Here is a 16,623-nt window from a genome sequence, read left to right on the forward strand (position 1 = left end):
AATTCATGGCATACTACGCGAACTGTTATAGTTGAATTTAAAATCACAGAATCTTAGTGGTTGGAAGGGACCTCTGAGATCATCAAGTCCAACCACATAAAAAAAAAAAAAAACAACAAAAAAAAAAACAACCAACACCCACCTACTAAACTCCACACCCACAACCCCACACATAACACCCCACCACAAACAATAATCTTGGGCACTAGAGCATGCCCTGAAGAGCCATGTCTATACGTTTCTTAAATACCTTCAGGGATGGTGACTCCACCACCTCCCTGGGCAGGCTGTTCCAGTGCCTGACCACTCTTTCAGTAAAGTAATTCTTCCTAATATCTAATCTAAATCTCCCTTGCCGCAGCTTCATACCATTTCCTCTGGTCCTGTCGTTATTCCCTTGGGAGAAGAGGCCAACCCCTCCAACTCCTTCAAAATAAATCGAGTCCGAAATAGATTCAATAAATATTTATTGAGGTAGGAAGGTAAAAGCAGCGCTGGGCGGCCGGGGAGTCGCAGCTCCACCAAAGGCTCGCCAATTCAAGCAAGCTGAGCAGCTCTTTTTATCTTCACGGAGGTCAGTTTCGACATCTTCGGTACACCCCTCTGTAGCTTCTTGCTTGAGGTAGTTTAGATAAAATGTCAGTCACAGAATCAGCTCAAAACAATACATTCCGATAACATTGTGGTTAAGCTTTTTGTCAAACAGGAGTTCCCATGTTGGTGTAGCAAGATAACATTGTGGACATATCTCTTCTGGTTAAACAGGGAATTCTCAAGACTGCCACAATGGGTTCATTCCTCTTGCTTAACTTGTTTGATCAGCAAATCACCTTTAGTTACTTATTACACGAACCAGCCCCTGGGTCCCACTATCTGCTACAGTAGATTTTACAATATTAAAGCCACTGGTCAGAGAAGCCCCAGCAATTCTTAAACCCCATCTAGCTGCAAAAGGGGATGAGATTAGAAGAATTTAATACACAGGGCAATCGTCCTCCCAGGCAAATCCCTACCTGGGCAGAATCAATGCGCAGCATTGTTAAATACTGCTGTGAAACGGGCTGGGACAACGGTGCAGCAGTTGAAAAACAAAGCCAGAAATCCTGGGGAGATCACAAAGTAAGACCCGTGAAACAGGGAACAGGAATTAAATCAAAGGGAAATAAAAACTTACACGCGGAGTCTCGAGAAGAGGAATGAGTCGTGGAGGAAAGCGTTAGCACTAGGCATTCCCAGAGCCGCGATTCAAGGTCAGCCTACTGGCATTATCTTGAGTCTGATTGAAGCATTCCTGAAACGAGATAACGGTGGAAACAGAGACTGTATTTCAACTTCTTTAAGGGAGGATAATCCTTTTCTCCCTCTTAAGGAGGAATTGCAGGACACCAAGTCAAAAAACGAGTGATGTCCGGAAGGCAATTGGGCCTGCCTGTCCGGAAAGTGGAGGCTTATCAGTGGATAAGTGATGATGGCCCATACATATTAATTCCAGTTGGTCCTCGAAGACAATTAGTAAAGTTTTTAATAGATACGGGGGCACAAATTTCGATATTAACACAACAAGATGCCGAGAAGCTGGGCATGCGATCCCGGATGGCAAAGAGAATTACAGGTGCGAATGGGGGAACTGATGTATGTCAAACTGCTAAGGTTAGTTTATGGCTCCCAGGTGAGAAGTGCATATCGTACTCGCTTTGCAATTGAAGTTCATCATGAAAATATGCTCCTCATGCTAAGGATAATCAACCTGCTACGAAGTGGAATCAAAAGGTGGATGAGCTAACCAAAATTAGGAAAATCACCTTAGATTCGGAGTGGTATCGATTGGGAGAATGGTTACATCAAAATTTAGGCCACAGGTAAAGAAGCACTTTAAAAAAGAAAAGCATTTGACACTGTCCCCCATAGAATTCTCATGGAAAAACTGGCTGCTCATGGCCTGGATGAGCATACGATCTGCTGGATCAAGCACTGGCAGGATGGGCGGTCACAAAGAGTGGTGGTCAATGGAGTTAAATCCAGCTGGCGGCTGGTCACAAGTGGTGTCCCTCAGGGCTCAGTGTTGGGACCGTTTCTGTTTGACATCTTTATTGATGACCTTGATAAGGACATAGAGTGTATCATCAGCAAGTTTGCAGATGACACGAAGCTAAGCGGGAGTGTTGATCTGCATGAGGATAGGGAGGCTCTACAGAGAGACTTGGATAGATTGGACCGATGGGCCAATGCTAATGGAATGTGCTTCAACAAGGCCAAGTGCCGGGTCCTGCACTTGGGCCACAACAACCCCATGCATCGCTACAGGCTTGAGGAAGTGTGGCTGGAGAGCTGCCTGGCAGAAGAGGACCTGGGGGTTCTAATTGACAAGCGGCTGAACATGAGCCAGCAGTGTGCCCAGGTGGCCAAGAGGGCCAATGGCATCCTGGCTTGTATTAGAAACAGTGTGACCAGCAGAAGGAGGGAGGTGATTGTCCCCCTGTACTCAGCACTGGTGAGGCCACACCTTGAGTATTGTGTCCAGTTCTGGGCACCTCAATACGAGAGAGATATCGAGGTGCTGGAGCGAGGGCAGAGGAGGGCAACGAAGCTGGTGAAGGGCCTGCAGAATAAATCTTATGAGGAGCGATTGAAGGAGCTGGGACTGTTTAGTTTGAGGAAGAGGAGGCTGAGGGGAGACCTCATCGCTCTCTACAACTACTTGAAAGGACATTGTAGAGAGGTTGGTGCTGGTCTCTTCTCACAGGTAATTAGCGATAGAACAAGAGGGAATGGCTTCAAGCTGCAGCAGGGTAGGTTTAGGCTGGACATCAGGAAAAAATTCTTCCCAGAAAGAGTGGTTAGACACTGGAATAGGCTGCCCAGGGAGGTGGTGGAGTCACCATCCCTGGATGTGTTTGAGACTTGTTTAGATGTGGTGTTAGGGGATATGGTGTAAGGGAGAACTTTGTAGAGTGGAGTTGATGGTTGGACTCGATGATCCCAAGGGTCTTTTCCAACCTAAATGATTCTATGATTCTATGATCAAAAAACCCCACATTCTGCCAGTGACACCAGGCTCGGAGCCAGGTATTGATCTGCTGGCTCTTCCTGTTTCTTCCCTCATCATTCCCTGCAACTGGAAGGACAGAGGAGAACGCTACTTGTGCTCCTGATCCCTTAACCAGTCATCCCAAGGCCCTGAAGTCTCTCTTGATTGCTCTCGGACTTCTTGTTGCAACTTCATTGCTGCCTACATGGAAAATCAATAATGGATAATAATCCGAGGGCCATATCAGGGTAGGAAGTTTTCTCATCACATCTTTAACCTGGGCCCCAGGGAGGCAGCAGACTTCCCTGAGAAGTGGTTCCAGTCAGCATATCGGGCCTTCTGTTCCCCTCAGGAGAGGGTCTCCTCTGACAATGACACGTCTTTTTTTCTTTTATGGAAGTGGTTTTGATGCAGGGCATAGGCCGACTCAACTTCGGTGACATCTCCAACCTAGATGAACCATTGTCCTTGTCATTGTTTGGTTCCACTTGCAGAGCCTTGCATGTATTGCACAAGATTTAGGGTCCCAACTTGTCCTTGCCTGAAAAAGAAGCATGCAGAAAGACCACCCCCCATCAAACAATGCTGCACTACAAAAAACGCACGCAGGCCAACTGAGCTCCGCACACGTCAATCCAAAAGGCAAAGGTCTTTTATTAGCACCAGGGCTTCCTGCCTGGGCCTGCAACTAGCTTCCTGACGCACCATGCAAGCCACATTGCAGATAAAACAATACAACAAAGCATGAGGATGTCTGGGTCTCACAGTGGGCTGGTATGTACCCCATCATCTGCTTAATGATGCACCTGTTTGGACATCATACAATTTGAGAACTCCTCTTTCTTCACAATTGTCCCTCTCATACTTGAAGCAGAGGGACCTTCGCATCACACTTTGTCACGTTGCAAATCCCGGTGAATCCTCCTTAAGTTTTTCAGCAAGGGATCTGATGAGGCTTGACTTGTTGACAGAGTTACACAAAACTTACCTCCCTTGCTGGATTTAGCACCCTCCAGTTTATGTTACAGAAATGAGCTTTTTGTGACTCAACTGCTGTGTCTCTTAGTTCCTTTATTGATATTTCCTGGGACACCTCAAACGCTGGAGTCACCGAATGATCCCTGATGCCTTTCATAGCTGTAACAGCAAGGCAAACACCATAAGCTCCTGCTAAAGTCCTCTTCACATCATCTATCAGCGAGACCAAACTCACTTCATCAGCACACATCAGGACAGCCCACACTTCTAACATGTTTCCAAAAATCCCTGTATCTCCCTTTCCTGAAATCTTTCTGCTGAAGTCTGAAAATGCTCTGTTTCTGTCCTGTTAATGGATATAAAGTTTCTTGAAATCATACTGTATGTTGTGGACACCCAGTGAGGCCCTCGGTAACATCTGGCCAGGCTAAATAGCTGCCATGCTAACAAGATCTTCATGATCAACAATCTCTGGACTTACCTGTTTCTTCTCAACCAACATTTCAACATTTTCTGGGCTACCCTGAGTCCTACACATCAGCACTCACTGGTTTCTTTATACCTAATGATAGCATACGGCTTTGACCCTTTGTACTTTTTGAATTTTACCTTTGGTTGATCCTTCCCAGCTCACCTGGACTACTTCTTTAGAATTTCAGAGATCTAGTCTCAGCCAACAAGGTATTTTTAAGATGATCACAGACAGCCTGGTGACTGACTAGCCTAATTTGCATATATTAGGTCAGAAAATAGCATGCGCAGTATAGGTTATCATCCACAAAATGAACACAAGCAGTTTTCAGTGTCTGGTTCCCTTTCCTGCATCCCCACTGTAATCCCAGCACAAGGGCTGTACCAACCCCAGCAATCCAAAACATAGCCGAACTTCCCTTATCACCATTACTACTTTTCAAAAAGTTGCAGTCCTTAAGAATTGCTCATTTATATTAATCATGCATCAAAAAGCATTAGCCAGTGTTGTTAGTGATCTTTAAATGCCCTTACAGGTGGGCAGCATACAGAAAAATGCACAAGAACTGGACCACAACCCATATATATATATATATATATATATATAAAAGATCAAAAACCACAGGTGCACAAATATAGTAGCATCTCACATCCCTTTCTATGACCATCTCCTATGACAATGACCTGTCTCTTTTTCTTTATGGAAGTGGTTTTGATGCAGGGCGTAGGCTGACTCAGCCTCGGCAACACCTCAAACCTAGATGAACCATCATCCTCATCATTGTGAGGGTATTGCAAATATCCTGCAGCTAATGCAACAGCTATTTGTCAACAGTAATGAGATACATGCCAAATTACATTTAGTTTCCTGTTTATTATTTATACAGTGAACATTTTATTTTTAACTAATTAGCATATAATCTTTTTTTTCACATGATACATGAATGTACAGAAGATAAGGAGGCATCATCACATTTTCAGTTAGTTGGCCCAGGGAGAGATACTACTGATACTTTTCCATTTCTATCTGTTCCTTTGAAAATATATCTCTCACCTAAGAAAAATGAGCAAAAAAAATAAAATCATATTTGTTAGTGGCTGTAAGTTACTTTGCCTTTCTCATTGTCCTGGTTTCAGCTGGGAAAGAGTTAATTTTCTTTCTAGTGATTGCTGTGAAAGGAATGTCAATAATGCATGTTGGTTTAGTTGTTGCTAGGCAATGTTTATACTTTTCAAGGACTCTTTTCAGCTTCCCATAGGAGCTGAGAAGAAGCATAGACAGAACAATGGAATGGCCAATGGAATATTCTGTACCATAGACATCATGCTCAGTATATAAATGGGGATTGGCTGGAGGAGGAATCCATGATTACCACTCAGGAAGGTATCAATTCAATGGGTGGTGAGAGTGACTTGTGTCATTATTGTTGTTGCTGGTTTTATTGTTATTTTCCTTTTCTGTTATTGTTCTATTAAACTGTCTTTATCTCAACCCACGAGGTTTTTTTCCTTTCCCTTTCTCCTCCTTTTCTCCCTCTTCTCCCTGCCCTTCTGGGGGGAAGGGGGAGAACTGTGTGAGCAGCTGCGTGGTCCTAGCTGCTGGCTGGGGTTCAACCATGACAGTCATTCTAGTCATGCTATCTTTGCCTCATACGTTCTCTTCAGTTTCTTGTGCTTCTGTACCTGTATAGCAACAAAGCAACAAAACTTCCTTGAAGAAACACTGCTAGAAAAGCATGTGTGGAGCCTCGCTGGCCTCTGTAGGAGTCTGTAGTTGTCAAGGCTTACTCATATCGGTGATCGACTACATGCTGATTTGCTGATTGTATCATGGATTCTAAATGCATGTGATAGAAAGTAATATCACAGTAGAGAATTGGACACCAATACTATCATGCTGTGATTTGGCTGTCCTTGTTCCGCACCAACTAGTCTTGCTGTACCTCTGTCCTGATCCCCTCAACAGTCTCTCCCTTCCCAGAGAACTGTATCTCTCGTGCAGATCCCTTGACCTTACCTCTTTTTACAGCAAAACCTGCTTTCAGAAGAATCTTGATTATTTTCTTACCTTTCTTGAAAACTCCTTCTGCTGTATTACCCCACACAATGATGTCATCACTGTACTGCAGGTGTTCTGGAGCTCCACCCTTCTCCAGTGCAGTCTGGATCACCCCATGGCAAATAGTAGGCCTGTGTTTCTACCCCTGGGGCAGTCGATTCCAGGTGTACTGGATGCCCCTCCAGGTGAAAGCAAACTGTGGCCTGCACTCTGCTGCTAAAGGAATAGAGAAGAATGCATTAGCAATGTCAATTGTAGCATACCACTGGGCTGCCTTTGACTCCAGTTCATAGTGAAGTTCTAGCATGTCTGGCACAGCAGCACTCAGCGGTGGTGTGACTTCATTCAGGCCACGATAAGCCTACTGTTAATCTCCAATCTCCGTCAGACTTCTGCACTGGCCATCTAGGGCTATTAAAGGGTGAGTGAGTCTTGCTGATCACTCCTTGGGTCTCTAGGTGACGAATCGGGTTCTGGATGGGAATCAGGGAGCAATACTGTCACCGATGCACCGTGGCAGTAGCAATTGGCACCTGCTGTTCTTTAACCTTCAGCAGTCCCACCACAGAAGGGTCATCTGAAAGGCCAGGTAAGGTAGACAGTTGTGTAATGTACTCAGTCTCTACAGCTGTGTTACGTCCTGGTCCAACTACATTGGGCCCGAGAGAGGTTTGCAATGATTCCAAGTGTGAGATTAAGACACAAACGAGGTCAGATGCCACTCACTGCAGGTTTATTGTTATTGCCAGCAATAGTCACTGAAACAAGCAATAGAGTAAAGGCGGAAGTAGAGGAAAGGCAGAAAGGAGAAGCAGTATTACGGAGCGTAGCTGTGGCTCCCTGCCCCTCGGCAGGGAATTTACAGTCTGTCTCTTACAATGGTAAATGGCAATATAAAGCTGTTGCATTAGATATTACCGCTGGCAAACAAGTAGTAGAGGAAGGTGAAGGTAGTGCACAAGCAGGAGAAATAAGAGCAGTTGTTTTGGCGGCACAGAACGGAGCAAAAATTATATATGTAGACTCTTATGCTGTATGGGCCGGTGCCGCACAGTGGCTCTGTCAATGGGAAACCTTAAACTGGGAAGTAAATGGATCCCCAGTTTGGAGAAAGACAGACTGGCAACTATTGCTGGATATAGCCAGGAAAACACCTTTTAGGATTGGATGGGTTAAAGCGCATGCTAAGGATAATCAACCTGCTACGAAGTGGAATCAAAAGGTGGATGAGCTAACCAAAATTAGGAAAATCACCTTAGATTCGGAGTGGTATCGATTGGGAGAATGGTTACATCAAAATTTAGGCCACAGGTAAAGAAGCACTTTACTTTGCTGCACAGAGCAAAGGCTGGCCTATAAGCCGGAAAACTTGTGAAACTATTCTTACAGAATGTCCCCAGTGTAGACTGAGATTGCAGGCAGATCATCCTGCTAAAGCACCACCTCTACATATCAATGAAGGGAAAACTTTATGGTCTACGTGGCAAATTGCTGATATTGGACCACTCAAATCCTCTGCAGGATATCGATATATCCTCACAGGAGTGGAGGTCGTCTCCGGCTTGCTCGTGGCCACTAAATGTCGGAGAACCTATGGAAAAAATACAATCCTAGGACTATCGTTATGGTTCTCAAATCTGCCTACTCCTGATGTTATCCAAAGCGATAATGGCTCACGTTTTTCATGTAAAGAAGTACAAAATTGGGCAAAGCAAGAGGGAATTAAATGGGTATTCCACACTCCATACTACCCTCAATCAAATGGGATGGTAGAAAGAGCTAATGGCTTATTGAAAAAGAATCTCAAACCACACGAGGCTCAATGGGATAGGAGACTTCCCAAAGTAGTCCATCAATTAAATAATCGCTATGGGCCCACTGGAAGCCCTGTAAGCCGAGCATTCTTTTTAAAAACTGAGCTCAGTGTCCCATCCAATGAGGAAAAAGAATATTCGACAACATTACAGCCAGGACAGCCTGTGATGGTCAATTTGCCAGCCATAGGTATTGTGCCTATGACCTTAACTAAACCTCGTGGCCCACGTGCCTGGGAAGCTACCGATAGCAGTGGTGCAAAACACAGAATTAGAGCACGATGGATTTTTCCTTCTTGTTAATGGGGTAACCTGTTCGGACTCTCCCCACCAAAACAAGTCTTTGTTTTCTCTTACAGCAGCCTGCAGGATGGCAAATGGAAGTGCTGTGTTCGTGTTAATATTCCAAACCTCAGCAATGCTGCTTCTAACCTGTGGTCGAAGAACTCTAGAGTGGCCATGGTCTCAAGCTCGTGTTAAGTATACCGGGAGTATGGGAATACACTCTAGGAAGGGAGATTTAAATCTTTCCACTGTGGTCACGCATGGAAGCGAAGTATACTTAGAAAATGAATGGAGCTGGGATACAGATGGAGCCGATAGAGCTCTCTGACTTCAGGGAACAGCAGGGAAAAGAATTCAAATAGGGTGCCGGATGATCAGTGGGTCTACCCATGAGAAAGCATCTCAGATTTCAGTGTACGGCACTGTATCAAACCCAATAGTCAACGGTACGAAACATTGCGCCTCTGAAAAATTGGACTGTTGGTACAATTTTACCTTAGTACAACCTGGTTTTTGTAGTCTGTCTCTGGGCTCGCCATAGTGTGGGACTATCATTTAAATTCAAAATTGACATTACTGAGCCTCATATGACAACTTCCACACCGATTGTAAAGGATGAGGAAACTCTATCCCCACAAATTTCTGAAATTGGACCATATGTGATCAAAAATACAGGCCACCAACGAGTGTTATTTAATCCATCATGGTCTCTTAAACGAGTAGAATTAGTGATGCAAATTAACATCTCTACCATCGAACCGGCCTGTTCATCATTCCTGAGTACATCCTATGCAGGGTGGTTAGCATGGTTACGTGGGCAAACACTCACCTCTCCAAGACGAACAAGGAGAGATGTGACCGGTATCATAGGGACGGGATTAGGAGTCTTAAATAGTATAGATGCTGAAGTACTTGCAAATAAACTAAGCACAGCAATAAGTGATTTAAACAAATTGTAACACCCATTGCGATCTTCCCTATTAGCACTGGGAACTAACCAATGGCTCTTATCTGATGTATTGCCTCAGTGGGAAAGAATTAATAAGAGGGATCACCAGTTGATTGTGGATGCACCTGGTGTAGCCCAAACCAATGTTTCTCTAGCTCTTAGTTGTATCCAAGCTCAGCTGTGGATGCAATCTACGGCAGCAGCAATTGTACGAGAAGGTGAAGAAGGTACCTTACCCACTGAAATTCGAAAAGTAATCTGGGATAATGCAACTGAATTTGAAAGGGAATTCCAGTCCTGGTGGTATTTAGTCAATTTCACTTATGACCCCATCAACAATAAGGCGTCAGCTTTTGTCCTAACAATACGCAATGCTTCGGTATACGCCATATACCCAATCATTGCACTAGGATTAAATCACAATGGAACTATACTCTATCCGTTAGAACATAGAGCGTGGGCCCAATGGAATGGGAACAAATGGCAGACCGTTGATGTTAATGCCTGCGTTGTACGAGAACAACAAGGATTTATTTGTGAGAGTAACACCATCAAAGCCCAAGAGGTTTGTCTTGACACTGAACAGAATGTTTGTCATTTTGAAATACATCGCGATGAAAATCCTGAAACTGTACTTATATATATGTTGGAAAAGGATGTGTTTGTATGAGAACCCTTTGTAATACTATATTCGTACATAATAGATACAAGTAATCACTCAAATGTTTGTGTTTGTAACTTTACTAAAATTATGGGATGTGACTTCAATTATTCGGCTCCTGTTACGTCTTATCAATTGCTACAATCTATTTATACATTGATTCAAGATTTGTTGCCTGCCCCTATCGGAATGAATCTTACATTGGTGAAGAAACTACTACAGCATGATGACCTGTGTCAGCTGCTAGAACGAATTCGAAATAATGGACACAAAACTCTAATCACTGTTCAGCATGATACAGAAGAGATACACCGTGTCTTTGAAAGAGTGAAGAAGGATGGAGAACACCATTGGTGGGAAATTCACCAATAGCAACGGGACTGCTTAATTGTATGCTTCATCCAGTTGTGATCTTGCTAGTTCTAATTTTAATATGTTTGTTGCTTATAGTTATGTTGTATATAAAAGTTTGGTACTTGACCAAACAAATAACCCAACTCCAACCACCCAAACCATACAAATTAACAAATAACAAATAGCAGTGCTTTACTGTCTACTTACCGTGAATCTCTAAGCGCACAAACTATTAGCATACTATTTATGGCACAGAGGCAAGAGGTGACCGCACCACCACTCTGTGAAGGTAAGATGAATTGACTATAGTCACGGGGTGGAGTGTGGTGGTGTGCTCTCCCCTTTTCCCTCTTTCCCCCCCCCAGCTCCTGCTCAAGCCATGGCCATTGGCGGGAGTTGTTATGAGTTGCACTTGAACTGTGGGAGATGGCTGGCAACATAACCAAAACACCGTCTGGAGTGGGGACCTAGGTATCTTGTTCCCATGAGAATATGACTATAGGTCAATTATCTTACTCCATAAATAGCGGACAGCCCAAGAGCCCCTTTGAGCTCTCCTGCACGGCAGCGGGCTGCACAACAGGATCTCCCCTTGAGTGGGGACGCTCGCTTAAGGTTCTTCTCCTCGAGGTTGAGAGATTCCTTGCCGCAACAGATCCTCGGTAAGTGACTGAGAGCATGCTAAACTCTGAAATCTTAGCTAAGTGATATAAAGGATTGATTGTGCATATATAATCCTTTAGACATAAACCAGTGACCAAGTCTGGGACTAGGATTGGATCCAGCCACGCCTAGACTCCTCTCCGAGAAGGAGTTTAGAAAGCAAGGGGGTCCTTTCTGAACCTCGTGACTCAACGGGAGGGTCTCCCTGACAGCTTGTCTGACCCTGGCCTCTATGCAGTAAATAATCAAGTGTACCTTGCCATCGAATCTCGTAAAACACTGTCGCATTCACTACTAACTTTGTTAAATCACTGCTTTATGTCAATAAACATTTCACTACTTCTCTCTTACAAGTGACGTTAATCACTCCGCCCACGACAGTGGCAAGAGTATAGTCACCACCACAGGCCCGACAACGTCTCGGCAGTCCTCCAGAATTTCAGCAGCATCCCATTGATCTGTGGTTGATGGTGGTGGGGGTCTCAGTCCTGATCCCCAAATTGTGGTGGGTCACCACACCAGTTATAGTCCAGGTAGGTCCGTAGCTTGACCAATCAGTGTGACGGTGGCCTTTGCCCAGCTAATTGTCATTTGACACGGTCGCTGTATAAGCTTTTCCTGCCCCCTGCTGCTTGGGCAGCACTTGGCTCAGCACAGTCATTGTGCCTCAGCAATTTTGGAGTTAACGAGACAGGTCCAGGTGGGCCCCAGAGTAGGCAGGGTCTGGACACTCTGATAACCAAAGGCCTGCACCCTTTTCAGCTGATGGCAACATGTCCTTTCCAGCTGGGGCCAACACACCCTCTTCAGCTGATGGCAATCTTGGGTGGTGACTGGTAAGCAAGAGAATGGTCTGCAGAAGGTGCTAAATAGATACAAGCAAGCTTCTTATTGGCCTGCAAGCCCTGTTGTCAATTTGCAGAAGCTTAAGCAAGTTTTGAGACAATTATTTTAAAGTTCCAGTCCCTCACAAGCTGCTATACCAAAAGCCCACCTGATACCCTTTTGGGTCTTTGAAATATCCTCTCTTGAGGCAGTCCATGCCAAGGATGCACAGAGCATCTGAGCCAGTCACAATGAGGTGCTTCTCCCATTTATTCCCATTCAGGCTCACTTCGGTCTCCAATACAGTCAGTTCTTGAGACCCACCTGTCACTCCAGAAATAGTGACAGATTCTGTCCCTTTATGACTCGATGGCAATAGGGTACACTGTGCACCAGTGTCCACCAGGGCTTTATACTTCTGTGGCTCTAATGTGCCAAGCCATCGAATCCACACAGTCCAATAAACTCTGTTGTCCCTCTCCTCCTCCTGGCTGGAGGCAGAGCACCTCTAATGTTGAGGACAACATCTACAGTTAGCAGATGAGATCCTATACGGACCGGAGAATCACTTGTCATGGACTGGAGCAGCCACCCTCCTGCAGAAATTCTTTCTTCCATCTGCTTTGCCTTGCAACTCAAGCACTCATGCCTGTAGGGCCGGAGTAGGTTTTTTTATCCCACTTACTCATGTCCTCTCCATTGTTGCAGAGGCAAAGCCACAGGAAATCTCAGAGTGGATCCTGTTTCTCTTGAATTGTATTTGTGGGAGGGTGTTTTTTCTTAATGACTGCAACCTGGGTCTGGTCAGGGGAAGAGTGGGATTCTTTCACCTTCTCAGACAGTTTTTCAAGCAGTTCATGAAAAAGTTTATCAGTTTTCTCATTTTGCTCAGCTATTGTCTTAGTTATTTTCTCCATTGTCTCAGCCATTGTCTTGGTTTGCTCAGCCATTTTCTCCACGGCTGCCACAGTGAGGGGACGAGAGAGACTGTCTTCATACTGTCAAACCTTGTTAGCCACTTCATTTACAGTCGGTGTATCAGTACCAGATCCTCCCTAGACCACTGTTGACAAAGTGTGGGAATAATTTGATGGTGCACTCTGCACAAACTTCCTCAGCAAAGATCGTTTGCATGGCATTTCATCAGGGTCTATAATCCGTCTGCCAGTTGCTATAAACCACCTCTTGCACAGCCAGTTCCCTCGGGTACTTAATACCTTTTTCCATGCTGGTCCATTTGCTTGGTTGGCACTCAATATCATCCTTAAAGGGATACCTGCCCTTCACAGCTGATAGCAGTTGCCTCCAGAGACTGAGGACATCTGCCTTTCTCCCAATCGCTTTATCAATCCCTCCATCTTTAGCCAGGTTTCCCAACTGCTTAGCTTCTCTGCCATCTAAATCACAGAAACTTCAGAGTTGGAAGGGACCTCTAGAGATCATCTAGTCCAACTCCCCTGCTAAAGCAGGATTGCCTAGAGCACATCACTCAGGACTGCATCCAGGCAGGTCTTGAAAGCCTCCAGAGAAGGGGACTCCACAACCTCCCTGGGCAGCCTGTTCCAGTGCTCTGTCACCCTCACCGTAAAGAAGTTTTTCCGTGTATTTGAACGGAACTTCCTATGTTCCAACTTGTGCCCATTGCCCCTCGTCCTGTCACTGGGAACCGCTGAAAAGAGTCTGGCACCATCCTCCTTCAACCCACCCTTTAGATACTTGTATGCCACAATAAGGTCTCCTCTCAGCCTTCTCTTCTCCAGGCCAAAGAGTCCCAGCTCTCTCAGCCTTTCCTCATAAGGGAGATGCTCCAATCCCTCAGTCATCTTAGTTGCCCTTCGCTGGACTTGCTCCAGCAGTTCCCTGTCCCTCTTGAACCGGGGAGCCCAAAACTGGATGCAGTATTCCAGTTGTGGCCTCACCAGTGCAGAGTAGAGGGGGAGAATGACCTCCTTCGACCTACTGGCCACACTCTTCCCTATGCAGCCCAGGATTCCATTGGCCTTTTTTGGCAACAAGGGCACATTGTTGGCTCATGGATAATTTACTGTCTACCAGGACCCCCCAGATCCTTCTCCTCAGAACTACTTCCCAGCAGGTCCACCCCCTAACCTATACTGGTGCTTAGCATTCTTCCTCCCCAGGTGGAGGACCTTGCACTTGTCCTTGTTGAACCTCATTAGGTTCTTCTCTGCCCAGCTCTCCAGCCTGTCCAGGTCACGCTGGATGGCAGCACGGCCCTCCGGAGTGTCAGCCACCCCTCCCAGTTTGGTATCATCAGCGAACTTGCTGAGGATACACTCTGTCCCATCGTCCAGGTCATTAATGAATATACTGAACAAAATTGGACCGAGTATTGACCCCTGGGGGACACCACTGGTTACAGGCCTCCAACTAGACTCTATGCCACTGATCACAACCCTCTGAGTTCTGTCACACAGCCAGCTCTCGATCCACCTCACTGTCACCTCATCTAGCCCATGCTTCCTCAGCTTCCTAAGGAGGATGTTATGGGAGACAGTGTCAAAAGCCTTGCTGAAGTCAAGGTAGATGACACCTACGGCTCTCCCCTCATCCAGCCAACCCGTTACAACATCACAGAAAGCTATCAGATTGGTCAAGCATGATTTACCCTTGGTAAATCCATGTTGACCACTTCCAATGACTTCCTGTTCCTCAACATGTTTGGAGATGACATCCAGAATGAGTCGCTCCATTACCTTCCCAGGGACAGAGGTGAGACTAACCGGTCTGTAGTTCCCTGGCTCCTCCTTCTTGCCTTTTTTGAAGATTGGAGTGATGTCAGCCTTCCTCCAGTCCTCAGGCACCTCTCCTGTTCCCCATGACCTTTGGAATCTATGGAATCACATTTTCATATTTCACAAATCCTTCATAGAAAAGGATTTAACGATTATCTCTGCATCCAAGTCCTCATCCTGTGTTAATGCTGGCTGAGAAGGACTCTCTCCTGGGTCTGCTTTAGAAGGACCCTCTCCTGTGCTGTCTGGCTTAGGCTGGTCTCTTTCGTCAGAGGCAGGGGAACGAGCTGACTTTCTTTTCTGCTTCCGGGTCATCGGGGCAACTTGTGCCGGTTCTGCTAGAGTTTGAGTGGCAGCAGCGCTCCTTGTCGGAGCAGCCGGAGCAGTGGCCGTGCTCCTTGTCGGGGCTGGAGCAGCCGGTGCCGCTGCGGGCGGGGGAGGGGCTGGCGATACGGGGGGGGGGGCAGGCGACGGAGTGACTGCTGCCGGGATGGGCCGGGGCGTAGCTTAGGCCGGTGCCGGTGCTTGTGCTGTGGCTTTTACTGGGGCCGGAGGCGTGGCTTTCGTCGGAGCCGGGGCCAGTGGGGGGGAGCAGCCGATGTCGGCCTGTCCGATGTCGGGGCCGGTGGCGCTGTTTGTGTCTGTGTTGTGGCTTGGGCAGTAGTTTGAGTTATTTGTGTTTGTGCTGTGGCTTTTAGAGGGGGGGATTGTCTGAATTTCTGCTATCTTTGACTTCGACCGTAGGATTTGAGTAGCAATATCACATGTCACATAATACTCACTCCTGCACTGATATTTAACAATAAACCACCCCTGCAACACATTCAGGAAAACCGACAACAAAATCACGTATGAATGAAAGTAACGTTTATTCTCTAAACAGCCCAAAGGTTTTTTCATCCCCTGATTCTGTTAGTGTCACTTTGTCAAAGTAAACTTTCCCCAGGTAAAACCAAGAGTGTAATTAGTAAAAGAATCCATCACGTGATGCCCGAGATATGTAGGTAGAACCATTATCCAAGCAGTTATATTATACATCTGAAGGCAAATCCACACCAACATAGCACGCTTAAATCACTGCATCCAAACACAAAGGAGAAATAAACTATGCAATATATTTGGCCAGTTAAACACCACTGCATCAGTTGACTTCATACAAAGCTGTCTAAAAGCACAATATAAGATTTCACGTAAGAACGACATGATGCGAACTGTCTGTTCTCCCTGAACAAGCCAGAATTCAAACTATTCAGGCAATCTATCAGAGCTCTGTTCCAGCCCCACGTTGGGCACCAACAAATCTGTCGTGGTTTTGGCCAAATTGGCCAATGGCTGGCAACAGATGCTCTCGTCCCATCTCTCGCACACGGAGAGGAGGAGGAGAGAGAGAGAGATTTACGAGTTTAGAAGGAACTAAACTACTTTAACGAAACATTAATAACAAAATAAAAAGGAAATAATAAAAGAGATACAGTGTAGGAATGTGTCTGAGAGAAAATGGCCATGTGAGCCAGCCTCCCTACTATGAGAGATTAGATTAAGAGCAAAACAGGTGGTAGAAGATGGAATTAGTACATGGGAAAAACGGGAACTGAGAAGGTAGAAAACATGTTGTGCTAATGACTAAGCAATTTACTATGTGAATTCTTGTAACCAATCTGATCTGTGAATGAACTGCATGGACAGCGCGTGAACAGAGACTGTAAGCCAATCATATAGCTGCCGCTAGCGCGTGCTCTTATGGCCTGTCTCTATATACTCTGTGAAAACTTGAATAAAG

General features: G+C 45.6%; 1 long non-coding RNA gene across 3 annotated transcripts; it reads right to left on the bottom strand.

The window, feature by feature from the left end:
* Positions 1-451: 451 nt before the first annotated feature.
* On the bottom strand, positions 452-7,137 carry LOC141735426 (uncharacterized). 3 transcript variants are annotated; one of them, XR_012584717.1, is made up of 4 exons: positions 6,546-7,137; positions 4,017-4,165; positions 1,175-3,569; positions 452-616 (listed from the first exon to the last, which is right to left on the bottom strand). It is a non-coding gene; the product is annotated as an uncharacterized LOC141735426 (long non-coding RNA). The 3 variants fall into 3 exon arrangements; XR_012584716.1 differs by having other exon boundaries at positions 1,175-4,165; XR_012584718.1 differs by having other exon boundaries at positions 478-612; positions 1,175-4,165.
* Positions 7,138-16,623: the final 9,486 nt, after the last annotated feature.

This window comes from Larus michahellis, chromosome W (assembly GCF_964199755.1).
Source record: "Larus michahellis chromosome W, bLarMic1.1, whole genome shotgun sequence".
NCBI lineage: Eukaryota > Metazoa > Chordata > Aves > Charadriiformes > Laridae > Larus > Larus michahellis.